This window comes from Lagenorhynchus albirostris, chromosome 16, assembly GCF_949774975.1.
Source record: "Lagenorhynchus albirostris chromosome 16, mLagAlb1.1, whole genome shotgun sequence".
NCBI lineage: Eukaryota > Metazoa > Chordata > Mammalia > Artiodactyla > Delphinidae > Lagenorhynchus > Lagenorhynchus albirostris.
Window position 1 is genome coordinate 36921782 of NC_083110.1, and position 14005 is coordinate 36935786.

At 49.3% G+C, this 14005-nt stretch overlaps 1 long non-coding RNA gene across 1 annotated transcript; it reads right to left on the reverse strand.

Annotated features, from left to right (window-relative positions):
* Positions 1-4653: 4653 nt before the first annotated feature.
* LOC132507487 (uncharacterized) lies at positions 4654-11325 on the reverse strand. Its single transcript, XR_009536204.1, has 5 exons — positions 11146-11325; positions 10524-10562; positions 9303-9377; positions 7800-7877; positions 4654-5154 (listed from the first exon to the last, which is right to left on the reverse strand). It is a non-coding gene; the product is annotated as an uncharacterized LOC132507487 (long non-coding RNA).
* Positions 11326-14005: the final 2680 nt, after the last annotated feature.

The window sequence follows — 14005 nt, forward strand, 5'->3', positions numbered from 1 at the left end:
TGGGATATTTATGGTGTTTATATAATTTATTAAGTTTACTTAATGTGGGTTTTGATAATGGCTGTGTTAAAACAGCTAGCTCACAAAATTCCTGAAAATCTCACAAGCCACTATGAGCTGGCTCCGAACCACCACTGGCCACATGCCACAAAAAACGCTTTACTCAAAGAGAGGTGAGGGGAGAGAGGACACTTTTGGGGGACAGAGTAGCATGTATGTATCCCCTCAGCCTCTTCATGTGGTGAGCTGTACTCAGTGCCACAGTGACAGGTTCTGCTGATTCAATCAACCTGTGTATGTCATCCCTTCTACTTGGCTTTCCTGCACCGTAGTGGTGGAAAAGCTAAATGTACATTTTATAGACCCCTTGCAGTGAGGACATGGGCTTTTGACATGGATCCCTCCAAGCATCTCCACCCATCAGTGCACCTGGATAGGAATTCTAAAAGGTGTGAGGTGATATCTCATTGTGGTTTTCATTTGCATTTTCCTAATGAGTAGGATGTTGAACATCCTTTAATGTATTAATCTGTCACATTTATTGTTTTGTGTATGTTGAACCATCCTTGCATTCCAGGGTAGAATCCCACTTGATTATGGTGTATGATCCTTTAAATGGTTCACTAGTACTTTGTTGAGATTTTTTTCCATTATATTCACCAGGGGTATTGGTCTATAGTTTTCCTTTCTTAAATGTCCTTTTCTGCCTTTGGATTCAGGGTAGCGCTGGCCTTGTAAAGTGTCTTTGGTAGCGTTTCTTCCTCTTCATTTTTTGCAGAAAAGTTTGAAAAAGATTGTTGTTCATTCTTCTTTAAACATTTGTAGAATGTACTAGTATAACCATCTGGTTCTGAGCTTTTCTTTGTTGGGATGTTTTTGATTACTAATTGAATCTCCTTACTCATTATTGGTCTGTTAAGATTTTCTATTTCTTCAGGATTTAGTCTTGGTGGGTTGTACTTTCTAGGACTTTCCCCGTTTCTTCAATATTGTCCAATTTGTTGATGTGTAGTTGTTAAGTAGTAGAGTTTTGTAAATACTTTAATTTTGGTAATATCAGTTTTCATGTCTTCTCCTTCATTTATAATTTTACCAATTTGGTTTCTCTTTCTTTTACTCGCTTAGTCTAACTAAACTATTGTCAAATTTGTTTATGTTCTCCAGAAAACTAACTCTTCATTTTGTTTTCTATTTCATTTATTTCTGCTCCAATCTTTATTATTTTCTTCCTTCTACTAACTTTGTGCTTTTGTTAATAGTTCCTTAGGTTGAAATATTTTTTTCCTTAAAATATGCATTTACTTCTATAAATTTCCTCCTTAGAAATGTTTTTGTTGCAAACTGCATGATCTGGTTTACATACTGTGTTTGCCTTTTCAAGATATTTGTTTGTTTTTAAAAAAGTCTTCCCTGGGGCTTCCCTGGTGGCACAGTGGTTGAGAGTCCACCTGCTGATGCAGGGGACACGGGTTCGTGCCCCGGTCCGGGAAGATCCCACATGCCACGGAGCTGCTGGGCCCATGAGCCATGGCCGCTGAGCCTGCGCATCTGGAGCCTGTGCTCTGCAACGGGAGAGGCCACAACAGTGAGAGGCCCGTGTACCAAAAAAAAAAAAAAAAAGTCTTCTCTGGTCCACTGGTTGCTCAGGCATGCGTTGTTTAATTTTCATGTAATTTAGCATCTTCCAGCTTTCCTCACGATATTCATTCCTACTTTCATACAATTGTAGTTGGAGAAAATGCATGGCATGATGTCAGTCTTCTTAAATTTATCGAGACTTGCCTGTGGCCTAAAATATGACATATCCTAGAAAATGGTCCATAGGTGCTTGAGAAAATTGTATATTCTGCTGCTATTGTATGAAATGAAATGTGTATATCTTTTAGGTCTCTTTTGGTCTATAATTTTGTTCAAGTCTGCTGCTTCCTTATCAATTCTCTATCTGGATGATCCTTCCATTGTTTAGAGTGGTTATTAAAGTCCTCACCTATTATTGTGTTATTTTTTTGCCTTTTGTTCTGTTAATAATTGCTTTATATACTTAGGTGCTCTGATATTGAGTGCATGTATATATGTGCAATTGCAATGTTTCTTGACGGATTGTCATTTTTCTTTCTTTTTATCATTATATAGTGACCTTTTTTGTCCCTGGAGCATTGTTAGCTCAAAGTCTATGTCGTCTGATGTAAGTATAGATATCAGTGCTGTCTTCTGGTTACCATTTGCTTGAGTATCTTTTTCCATTCCATGACTGTCAGTCTTTGGGTGTCTATAAGGCTAAAGTAATTCTCTTGTGGGGAAACATATTTCTGGACCGCTGTTATTTCCTTTTTTTTTTTGGTCCATTCAGCTATTTTATGTGTTTCTATTGAATTTAATTTTTTTATGTTTAAAATAATTATTGATATGTAAATACTTACAATTGCCATTTTGTTTTTTCAGGTGTTTTATAGGTCCATTTTTCCTAGCTTCTTATCTTGCTGTCTTTTGTTAATTGATGACTTTTTGTAGCAGGTATGCTTAGATTCCTCTTTTATCACCTTTTTTATATCTACCAGAGGATTTATCTTTGTGGTTATCATGAAGCATACCTAAAATATATTTATAACATCCTATTCTAAGCTGATAACAACATTGATAGCATACATAAATTTTCCCTTTATTTCTCCATCCTTCACATGTTAGGTTATCAATATAAAAATTTATATATTTTTATATTTCGTATCCAGTAAGATATTATTGTAGTTATCGTTGTTTAATACATTTTAACCTCTTAACTAGTGTTCTAAGTGAATTACACACCCAAATTACAATATTACAGGGTCTGATTTTGACAATATGTGTCATTAGTGGTGAGTTTTACAAACTTCTTATGTTTTCACAATGCTAATTATTATGCATTTATTTCTGCTTGATGAAATTCCTGCAGCAGTTCTTGTACAGCAGGTCTTCTGGTGATGAACTCTTTCAGTTTTGTTTGTTTTGATATATTTTCAATCTCTTTCTTCATTTCTGAAGAACAGATTTGCTGGATACAATATTCTTCTTTGACAGGATTTTTTTTTCTTTCTATACTTGAATACATCACCCCTCTCTCTCCTGGACTACAAAGTTTGTATTGGGAAGTCCCTCTAAATTCTTATGGTGGTGACTTACATGTGGTGACTCATTTTCCCTTGTTGCTTTCAAAATCCCCTGTGTCTTTGACCATAGACAATTTACTTACAATGTGATTTCCCATAGCCATTGCAGAGTCAACTTATTTAAGATTCTTTGCGCTTCATGAATTTGGATGTACATCTCTCATTCCATGTTTGGTAAGTGTTCAACTCTTTTGTTTCAAATATACTGTCTTTTTCTCTTCCTCTTCTCAATGGGACTCCCATAATTCACTATTGATTCTGTTTGTAATGTCCCATAGTGTTTCTTCACTCTTAAATTAATTTTTCTTTTCACTCCTGTGGCAGGATAACTTCAAATGACCTATCTTTTAGTTCACTGATTCTTTCTTCTGCTTGCTCGAGTTTGTTGTTGAATCTCTTTATTATATTCTTCAGTACAGTCATTGTATTCTTCAGCTCTAGTTTCCAGTTGTTCTTTTGATGGTTTCTATTACTTTGTTGAACATCTCATTTTGTTGATACATTTTTTTCCTGAATTTCATGAAGTTGTGTGTCTATGTGTGTTTCTTGAATTTCACTAAACTATTTTAAGAGGATTATTTTGAATCCTCTCTACAAGAGTACATAGATCTCTTTTTCTTTAGAGAGTTTATTCATTTCTTTTCATCATCTCATGTTTCCTTGATTCTTCATGGTCCCTGATTTGTTGCATTGGTATGTGCACTGGTCTTTGAGTAAGCAGTCTCTTCTTCCCTTCTTGGACTCTGTGGTCCATGGTGTTGCTTCATCTTCACATATATATTCTGTGATTTTCACAGTGAATTCTTGCCTGTTGATAGTCCTCTAGCATGTAAGTATGGAAGGAAACCTGATCATGTCTTCAAAGTATTCTTTAGGAGGGATCTGAAAAATTGGGAGGTGTGTCTCTGTCATCAGAGGAGCTGATGGGAAATTGGGACCCTGCAATTACCTTAATATTATGAGAAATATTAAGGTACAAGAAGGGAAATTACATTTCTGAAGGAGGTAGTAGATTTGAGGACCTTTTTTTGATAGTGCCTTGGAGATTACATGGGTAGTGGCCTTGGATATTAACCTACATGTGGTCAGCAGTTTACAGAGAATTCTCAAGTGTGGCAACCCCACGTCCTGGTATCTAGAGCTGAAAGGCCCAGTCATGGTTTCTTCTAACACCTTGGTCCTCAGCACATATTTCTTGATGTCTCTGAGCTCATCATCCTCTCCCTCCCTGGGGCAGAGGAGGAAGACATTAACTACTGGGCCCCTGAGTCTTTACAAGTGACCTGGCCCTGTTCTGAGCACACTGTAGCAGTTACTGTCACCCTCATGGCACCCTGTAGAGGAGACACCATTATCCCTCTTTTCAGTGAGAATTTGAAGCACAGGGAGATAAAGTAACTTGCCCAGGAGATTAAGTAACAGCAAGTGAGTAATGGACACCAGACTATATTCATACATCAAAGATATTTTGGGCTTTTTGGAAAGAGCATATTTTGGCTAAAACCCCACGTATCTCAACCCATGGTGACAGATGAAGACCTGTCTGTGGGGAATGAGACTCATCATGTCTACATCCACAGGACACCAGGGTGCTTTGTTCTGGCAGGAGCAGTATAGCTGCATCTCATACAGTGGAGCAGTGCTCACCAGGTAACAAACTCTCTTGCTAATCAACAACAAATCCCAACTCCTTTTGACTGGAAACCCAAACACAATATATGTGTCCAATTCAGTACAAAAGGGGCTCTTAACAATTTTGTGTTTTGGTGATTTAGATGTTGGGCTACGGGGGTGGGAGTGACAAAGTACTTCTGCAGAGCTTCCGGGCAGTACGAGGGATCAGCGGCAGCATCCTGGAGAGTGACTGAGAGCATATGGGTGGGAGATGTTGACTATGTGAACAGCAGCTACTGAGGGGGAAGCACTCCTGGCTGGGTTGAAGGCAGATCTTTGGGCCGCAGAACATTTGTGTGCAGTGGGGATTCATTAAGGTGAAGTTGATGCACCTCCCCTGTGTGAAGAAGAGTAGAGAGAGAAGGTTACTGAGAAGCCATTGGAATTGGGAGCAGAAGGCTGTGGTTTCCTTGGCTCAAGGGGATTAGGCTCAGTACCTGTCAGGATCCCCAGGGTGCGCCTTTGTTGATGCCCTTCCTCTCCCTAGGTGCCGGCCTCCAGCCTGCGCTCCTAATACTAGATTCTGTTCAGATATTGGACATCTGCCCTCCCTTCCCTATGGAGCCCCGTTGTTCTGACTCTGGACTCCCTTTGCTCTGGTGTTGAACTTGCCTGCTCCCCTCTGCACTGGGAGCCTGGTTAGCAAGGACAAGGGCTTATTGCCATTGTAGCCCCAGCATTGCCCAGGCTCTCTTGGTGAGTATGTGCCAAAGGGATGGGTTCTCACTACAACCCTCAGGCTGGGGTTGAGTCCACAGTGCAAGGGCAGGTGATGGTGCCCTCAGATGGGTGATGGGCTCTGGAGGCAGCAGCACATACAGACCCCTTGGTTTGGGTAGAGATTGATGCAGACCCTTTGGGACACCATAATCTGTCTGCAGCACCACAGGGAGGGTGGTGAGCACACTGACCAGCTGACAGCATCTCTGGGCAGCCCTGGATGGATCTGTCAATGGGACTCCAGGACCTCTGGACTCTGGGTTATTCGGACTCACCTGGACACTTTCTTAGCCTCAGCAAAAATTGACCTAGCATTCTTCATAACTGCATTATTTCTTCAGTGGCATTTTATTATTTTATCCCTGTTTTTGTCAAAAAAAAGGTAAAGCTTGGAGCGTTTCAGAAACTAGACTAACTTCACAGATGTAGTAACAGGTTGAAGTCAGTACTTTCCTACAGTCACTCCTGAAAATGCCAAAGGGACCTTTCCCCATCCCTGCACAGTGCCCCGCAAAGCAGATTTCTGTGCCCTATATTGTCAGATCCAAAATGCCTCCTTGTGTCACAGAAATGACCTAAAGCCTCTACACAGGAGCACGTGTAACTAGAAGTGCCCATTCATTCATTCATGATCAGAGGGCTCAGTGTGTGTGGACCACATGCAGTGGAACAACTGGATTTGGTGCCCTTGCAACACTCTGACCTGCAGGACTGGTGTGCCTCTGTCCCCCACACCCTATGTGGTGACAGTGGGTATCTTGTGAACATCTTGACCATTGGATTGATGAGGACAGTACTTGATTTCGAGCCTTTCAATTCAGCAAGCCCTACAGCCCCAGGGCATACACACTGGCTGTTTCCTCCATTTGGAAGGACCTCTCTGGATTTATTTTTATCAGTTATTTCTCAGCTTAACTGTCACTCTCACAGATTCTGATCTGGCCAAACAGGCCCTCACTGAGATATTCATGACTTTCAAGTGTCTAGAGAGCTGTCTAGAGACAGGTGGAGAATGGGGCTTCTGTGCAAGCAAGGCTGGGACTCAGAGCTCGATTCACACCCAGAGCCGGGAGCCCAGCTGCAGAAGGAGCCCCGACACCACTGTCACCAGACAGTGTCTCTGCTGGGTGTGAGCATGCCTCAGGTGTGTCACCAGCAGTGTCCAGAGGCTTTCAGGCCTATCCAGAGCTTCTAAATGCCCACCTGTCCAGCCACCAAGAGCCAGTGTTTTCCTGATTCAGTGAATGTGGTCAGTACAGACCTCACTATAGATCGTGGGACTGCAACATCCTCCAGGCCCCTGGCCCGGTCTGTACAAAAGGTCTGATAATGGGGACACCCAGGAATATGATGCCCAGGCAGGTGCTTCCCAAGAGAACCAGGAGCAAGGTCCTCCTCAGATCTGGAGGCCTGAGAAGGGCAGCTCTCTGATGGTTTGGGGGTAACCATCATGAGACCATGAGTGCTGACCCGAATGGGGGGCAGAGCAGTGAGAAGGGTGGAGCCAGGCTCAGAATTAAAGTCCCGCTCTGCTGCTCCCATCCTTTGTGAGCTGGGACAAGTCACTCAGCCTCTCTGTGGGTCATACCCGCCTCCATAGAGCTGGGATCTACAAGTACAGTAGTATCTACCTGTACATTCACTGGGAGGATTAAAGCAGTGAAAACATGTAAAGTTCTTGAGGAACTGACCCACAGAAAGGACACAATAAAATTATCTATCATTATTATTATTAAATAACAAGGATGACAAGTGGAGAAATTGGGCTTCTCCCCACTGTCACAGGCACTGACACAAGGAGGGCATCTTTACTACCTGGTAAAACCAGTCAGTGTTGACCAGACAACATTGGGGAGGGGGTGTCACCATGTCCTCCGCCACTGCTGCAGCTGAGTGAGCAGCCCAGGAGGGTCTCATGGATGGGGTGCAGCCAGCAGTCCCACAGGGTCAGGTAGGCAGTGGGGAGGGACGATGGACGGGAGTCCAACAGGCCTGTCCAGCCCTTTTCGCTTAAGATTGGAATTGCTGGGCATTGCTCTGGAGAAGAAAGGTCCTGACATCCTTGAGACGAGGACGCAGGGGAAATGCACGGGCACCATGTTGAGAATCGTCTGGAGGCTCATGAGCTCCAGGTCTCCACGCCTTGGGCGTTCCTCTCGGCAGATGCCCGGAGAGGGCTCTCTGACCCACACTCCCGGAGGCAACTATCAAGGGCAAAAGCAAGACCCCAGCCCACGGGGAGCATCCCTGTGCCCTGCTTACCATGTCCCTGGGCGGACACCACATCAATGGCAGCTGGCTGCAGCGCTGGACAAAGTCATAAAAAGTATCCAGTTTTCCCTGAAAAGCAGAAGTGGTTGTGAGGAAGCTCCAGGCACAGACACTGCGTCCAGATGGGTGGTGTCCCCTCTGTCTCCCATGGCTTCCCAGGGCTGTGTCCCCACAAACTGGCTGAGACAGCACTGCAGCCATCACCTGGGGCAGGGGGCTTAAAAGTCTTCTGTGTTTGTTGGGAGCTCGTCACTGTGGGTCACAGATTGTTTTGGGTTCTGGAACAAATCGGTACTTTTGGTGTAGGAGGAGAGGTCGGGGCTACTTTTGAAAAAAGTGTCAAAGTTTGGAGGAGACATGCAGTAGCCAAGGAGAGGTCCTCAAGGAGCAAGGTGAGGGGGGCATGGGGACTGGGCAGGAGCCTGAAGAAGAGGGAAGAGGGCCTGCTTTTGGGGGGCTCAGAGGGAGAAGGCAGGGAAGAGTCCCAGTCCCTGCTCAGGGGGAAGGGTCCTGAAACGGGGGAAAGAGAGAGATGAGGAAACCAAAGAACCGGTGAAAACGTGGACGTGGTGTGGGCGGAAGGTGGGGCCGGGCCTGAGGCAGGAACGAGCCCCTGGCAGGTGCTTCCTCCCTCTCTGGAAGGTGAGCTCTGTCTTCTCCGTGCCCTCACACTGACTCTCAGGGGAGATGCGGGGCCCGCCCTCCGGCTGCCATTTGAAGCTCCCAGGAGGACCAATGGATCCCACAGCGACAGAGGCAGGACCAGGGGGAGGAGGGCAAAGTTGAACCCAGAGATGGTGGGGTCTTCCTTCCTCAGACCGGCCACCTGGGACCCTCTTCGTCCCTGTCATCTCTCAGCCCCCTGCCAGCTGGGGTCTCAGTCACCTGGGGGAGGGAAGTGACTCCCCCTCCTCCATGTGGCCCTTGTCACCCCATCTCAGGGGCCTCAAGGACAATGCAGTGAGCTGTCTCCCTCCCTCACTGAGCAGACAGGAGCCGTAGGCACTCCCGGGTAGTTTAATGCTGGTAAGATCTTGGCTCAGAAGTTTCTTTTCTTTTTCATTTTTTTTCCCCCTGACTGGTGTGTGTCTGTTTGTCATTACATGTTTTCACTCATGCAACCACTGGCCATTGAAACCCAGGAGATTGCCAGAGCTGATGACAACTCTGAGAATCAGGAATTGGCCGGCTGTGAGTCAGCCCCCAACATGCAGAATCCTGGGCCCATCCCAAGGCGAGGTCCCTGGTGCTGGGACTGCCTGGAGGCAGGGGGCACCTGAGCCTTCAGCTCTTTGTCCTCCCCTGGGCCATAGGGTCGGGAGGGTCTCTGGTTGTTCTCTGTCACCGAGAGGTGGGAGACCAGAGCCCATAAAGCTCGTCTCCATCCAAGCCAGGTGTTTTAGGCCCAAGTCTGTGTGCATTGAACTGGCTCCCCCTCCTCCAAACCTCCAGCCTTGAGGGGCTCATCCCTCCCTTCCTAAGGGTGCTTGTCACCTCCATCTGTTTCATCCTGTCTTCTTGGCACCCACAGCAGGAGACAATCACCCTGGTCTGTACAGGGCATGGCTTCTAGAAAGAGAAAAAAATTGCAGTCTTTCTTGTCTGGCAGCTCCTGGGTGCAGACCCATGACATCTGTTGCCCCAGCACCTGTCAAGTACTGGCGAGTCAGCAAATGTTTGCTGGAGAATCAAGGACAAATGAGCAGCACCCGGCACGTAGGAGAGTGGCCTCCATGTGAAAAACACACCAACTCCTTTTGGTTTACAAAGATGGCTCTTCTCCAAACATCAACAAACTCTATCCTGTCCCCTTGGTTCCTGGCAGCCACCCTTGCAGGAGAAGCTGGGCGTGAGGCTGTGCCATGTGACGGAGGCTGGCAGGGGTGTGGGCATTAGCAGGTGACAGGGCTGTATTCACCCAACTCTGGCAGATCCAGCCTCCCCAGGCCACACTGCAGCCAGTGTAGACGTCAGCCCAGGCAGTGACCCTGTTTCCCACCAGATCTCAGGCCCAGGTCCCCCTGCCTCGACACGGCACCGCTGCTCTAACTACTTGTTATGGGCCCTGGGTTGGGCCCCTACCCCGGGTCAGCGCCAGCCTCCTTACCTGACCCTTGGTCCCTGTGCTCACCTGCCCTAGTCCCCAACAGCTCAAAGTCAGGTTAGGACTCCCTCCACCCTCCCCAGTCCCCGGTCCCTAAAGGCCAACCCTGCCAAGACCCTCATCCTGACATGAGCCAGGGATGAAGACCAAGGAAATGGAGCCCAGCATACATCAGAGCCCGGGGAGGGGGACCAGGTCCCTGAAACCTGAGGATCCTTCTCCAAATGCTTGCGCCAGTCCTGGGAAGGATCAGTCTACAGAGAGTCTTTTGGGAATTGAGGAAAAGCCCATTTATATCAGGAGGGATCATAGCTGTTCCTGAAATAGGCTACCCCATGTTGCTGATTCAGTGATAAAGGCCCTGGTTCAGGCTGTCTTCGGAGGTGGGGAACCGTGTTGTCCGGGTGACATTTTGTGAGTCTCAGGTCCTCTCTGGGGTCCCTCCCTGCCCTCTGTCACCCTCTTCTTTCTGCCACCTCTCTCTGCCCAGGTAGGTGGGAGCTGGAGGGGTGGGGGAGGGCATCTCCCCATACATGTCAGAGGGCCTCTCTCTGCAGGTCAGTGTGTGCATCAAGTATGCTGACAACATCACAACGAAACACACCACTTACTTTTTCTGGTTTCTGGGCTGGTGGTGGCTCCTTGACGATCTAGGATGTTAAAGAGACATAAACACTGGCTGGAAGGGGCATGGAAGGCTCTGGCTCAGCTATGCAGACAGGAGAGGACCCTGCTCGGCAGCAGTAAGGGATCAAACATGGGCTTTGGGGTGTCAACCTAGGTGCCTCCCTGAGCCTCAGGCTCCTCAGTCATCAAAGGGGAATCGGTACCTCCGTGGAGGGTCAAGGGGGAGACAGGCAGACTAAGGCCCCTGGTCCCTGGTAGAGTTTTCAGCCGCAGCCCTGACATCATATGAAGACAAGAGAACACTCCCCACATCCCTCCTCCTCTCCCCTTCCCTCCCTCCCCCTGCAGCCCTCCCTGCCTCCCAGCCCTCTGGGATGACAGTCCACCTCCCTGTGAAGGTGAAAGCATGAAGCAGGTGGCCCCCTAGAAGCCCAGGGTGTGTCTATGCCCGGGATGGGAGGACAGAGTCTGTGCCTTGTTTGCTAGTGTGAGGACCCCAGAGCTGATGGAACCTGGCCACAGGCAGAATCATGGGGCAGGCATGGGGCTGGTCCCTCAGGGGTCGGTGAGGGCTGGATGCAGGCTGTGCGGGCAAGGGTCACTCACCCTCTTGCAGCAGCAGATGCAGACAAGCAGCAACGGTATCACGACCAGGGACGGGATGAGTGTAGGGTACAAGAGAGGATTGTTGGGAATTGTGCTTTGGGTGATAACTGTAGTCACTGTGGTTGTTGTGACAACTGTAGTCACTGTGGTTGTTGTGACAACTGTAGTCACTGTGGTTGTGACAACTGTAGTCACTGTGGTTGTGGCAACAGTTGTCACGGTAGTTGTTGTCATGGTGACAGTGGTAGGCACTGTGGTCTTCATTGTCATCGTTGTTGTCGTCGTCCTTGTTGTCGTCCTCCTGGTACTGACAGTGGTAGGCACTGTGGTCTTTGTTGTCATCGTTGTTGTCCTCCTGGTACTGACAGTGGTAGGCACTGTGGTCTTTGTTGTCATTGTTGTCGTCCTCCTGGTCCTGACAGTGGTAGGCACTGTGGTCTTTGTTGTCATTGTTGTCGTCCTCCTGGTACTGACAGTGGTAGGCACTGTGGTCTTCGTTGTCGTCCTCCTGGTACTGACAGTGGTAGGCACTGTGGTCTTCGTTGTCGTCCTCCTGGTACTGACAGTGGTAGGCACTGTGGTCTTCGTTGTCGTCCTCCTGGTACTGACAGTGGTAGGCACTGTGGTCTTCGTTGTCATCGTTGTCGTCCTCCTGGTACTGACAGTGGTAGGCACTGTGGTCTTCGTTGTCATTATTGTCGTCCTCCTGGTCCTGACAGTGGTAGGCACTGTGGTCACTCTGGTTGTAGTTGGGACAGTCTCCTGCTGTACAGGGCACACATGCCAATGTCCTGGGGTTGGCCTGGGTGATCTCTTCCCGTGAACCCAATATCCACTTCCCACACCAGACCTCACAGGTCCCCTTCTCCTCAGGTTGCCTCATCCAGAGGGATCACAGTGGGGAGAGGAGATCATGGCTGGTACCCAGAGAGCCACTGTGGAGCCCTGGGCCACAGACCCCAGCACTGACCCTGTTCCGAGACTCTCCCCGGGGCCCTGTCAAGGAAGCCCAGTCCTCCAAGGAGTGACAGCCCAGCCCTCACTGCCTGCCTTGTCTGAGAGCACAGGGATTTTGTAAGGACCACAAAATGCTACGACACACAGATGGGTGAGGGAGGGGCTTTGTGGCCCCAGAGAGGTGTGGGTGCAAGAGCAGAGGCAGGACACCCTGCTCACCTCCCCGTAGCCTCCCTCCCCTACTTCCCCGCTCTGCAACCTCGGGCCAAGCTACTCCCTCTCTCGGAGCCTCCGTCTGCACATGTGGAGTGAGGAAGTGAGCGGGCACTTGAGAGCGTTAGAGAGCGGCTGTAGAAAGCCCACGCACAGGTCAGGTCCACGTGGGGGATTAAGGAACGGGCTCTGTTCTCCTGTTGTTGTGCATAATAAGGGCATGTGTGCTGCATCTGTGGACCCGCGCTGCCCAGCCCTTCCCTACATCAAGCCTCTGCTTGAGAGAAGCAGGGGGGGAAGAGGGCAGAGAGAACCTGTGCCCAGGAAACAGGGAGGCTGAAAGGAGAGGCCGAGTGGGGCTGAGGGTGACCCTGTGCTGGGCCCGGAGTCACGGGTGGCTCCCGAGTTCTCAATGTGCCTGTGGACGGGGGCCGTCCAGTGGCGGGACTCCTGCTGGGAAACGTGGAGGTTAATCTCGGGTCCAGAGGTGGTTGTGCAGGGACCAGCGGAGACAGACACGCAGGGGATCGTCACACTGCGGTAACCCTCACCAGCTGGGACTGGACACAAGGGCGGTGGCATTAGGCACACGCGTCCCTTCTCCCAGGGAAACCTCACTCCAGGCTAACGTGCTCTGTCCCCCATGGCGGGCTGCCCCAGGCTAAGGGACCCGGATGCTGTGGAGCTGGGAAAAGAGGGCCCCTGGGAGCAGCACTTTGTTCGCAGCTTCCTCTCCCTGAGCTGAGCCCCGCCCTTCCCACCGGCCCTGCCAGCTTCCCAGCAACAGAGGGGAGAGTCCCCCTGCACAGGTCAGAGCCAGTTAGTGGAGAGGGGCAACTGAGGAGCACGAGAAAGGAGGAGTGGCCGCAGGGAGGTTGATGACATCTGCAAAGTGACAGCCGGTGTTCCCCAAACAGGTGTGGGAGGCCAGGGCTGTGATGGTCATGAGAGGGTCCAGAGCCCTGCCCACTGCTACACCAGCGCAGTGCAAACACACCCTGGCAATGCATGGTCACAGCTGCTCCCACTCTCCAGACCCCTGTGCCGGGGACCCTGATTTGGAGGGCCCAGGTGTCCCAGAGTCCCTGGACCTTGTCCCCTAGTACACAGTGCCGCAGCCTCTCCCGCTCACTCCGGCTGGAATCCAGGATGGAGCCTTGAGCTCCCCACCACAAGGCCGAGGCCAGGGGAGGAGGCAAGCTGGGTCCAGGGTGGGCAGAGCCTCAGCACTGTTTCTGAACTCTGATTAGAGCTCGAATTGGTCCCTTCCACATACCTTCAATGATACTTGGTTCACAGAGAGAGCAGAGATTCTGCAAGACCTGGACAGCTGCCTGAAACCTCGGTGCTCTTGTAGAAGAATTTGCAATGAATTTTACCAACCTGATGAAGGGCTAAGGGCACCTGTCTGGCTGTGAGGTGCTGCCCGAGATGCCTGTCTCATAAGCTACGTGCTCTGCCTTCCCCAGGGACTTTGCTCCCCTCACCTCATCTCCCCAGGATGTCTCTGCCTCCATCCACTGAGGGAGGCTCAGGCTTACCTTGTCATTCACACAGTCCCTGCTGGCAATTTTCATGTCTTCGCCTGTGAAGGTGACACCATTGTCCAGGCTGTAATCAATTGAGACCTCCCTAAAGCACAGAAAGTTAGAGGGTAACCACCAGATCGAATAGACACAGTTCTTGCGCT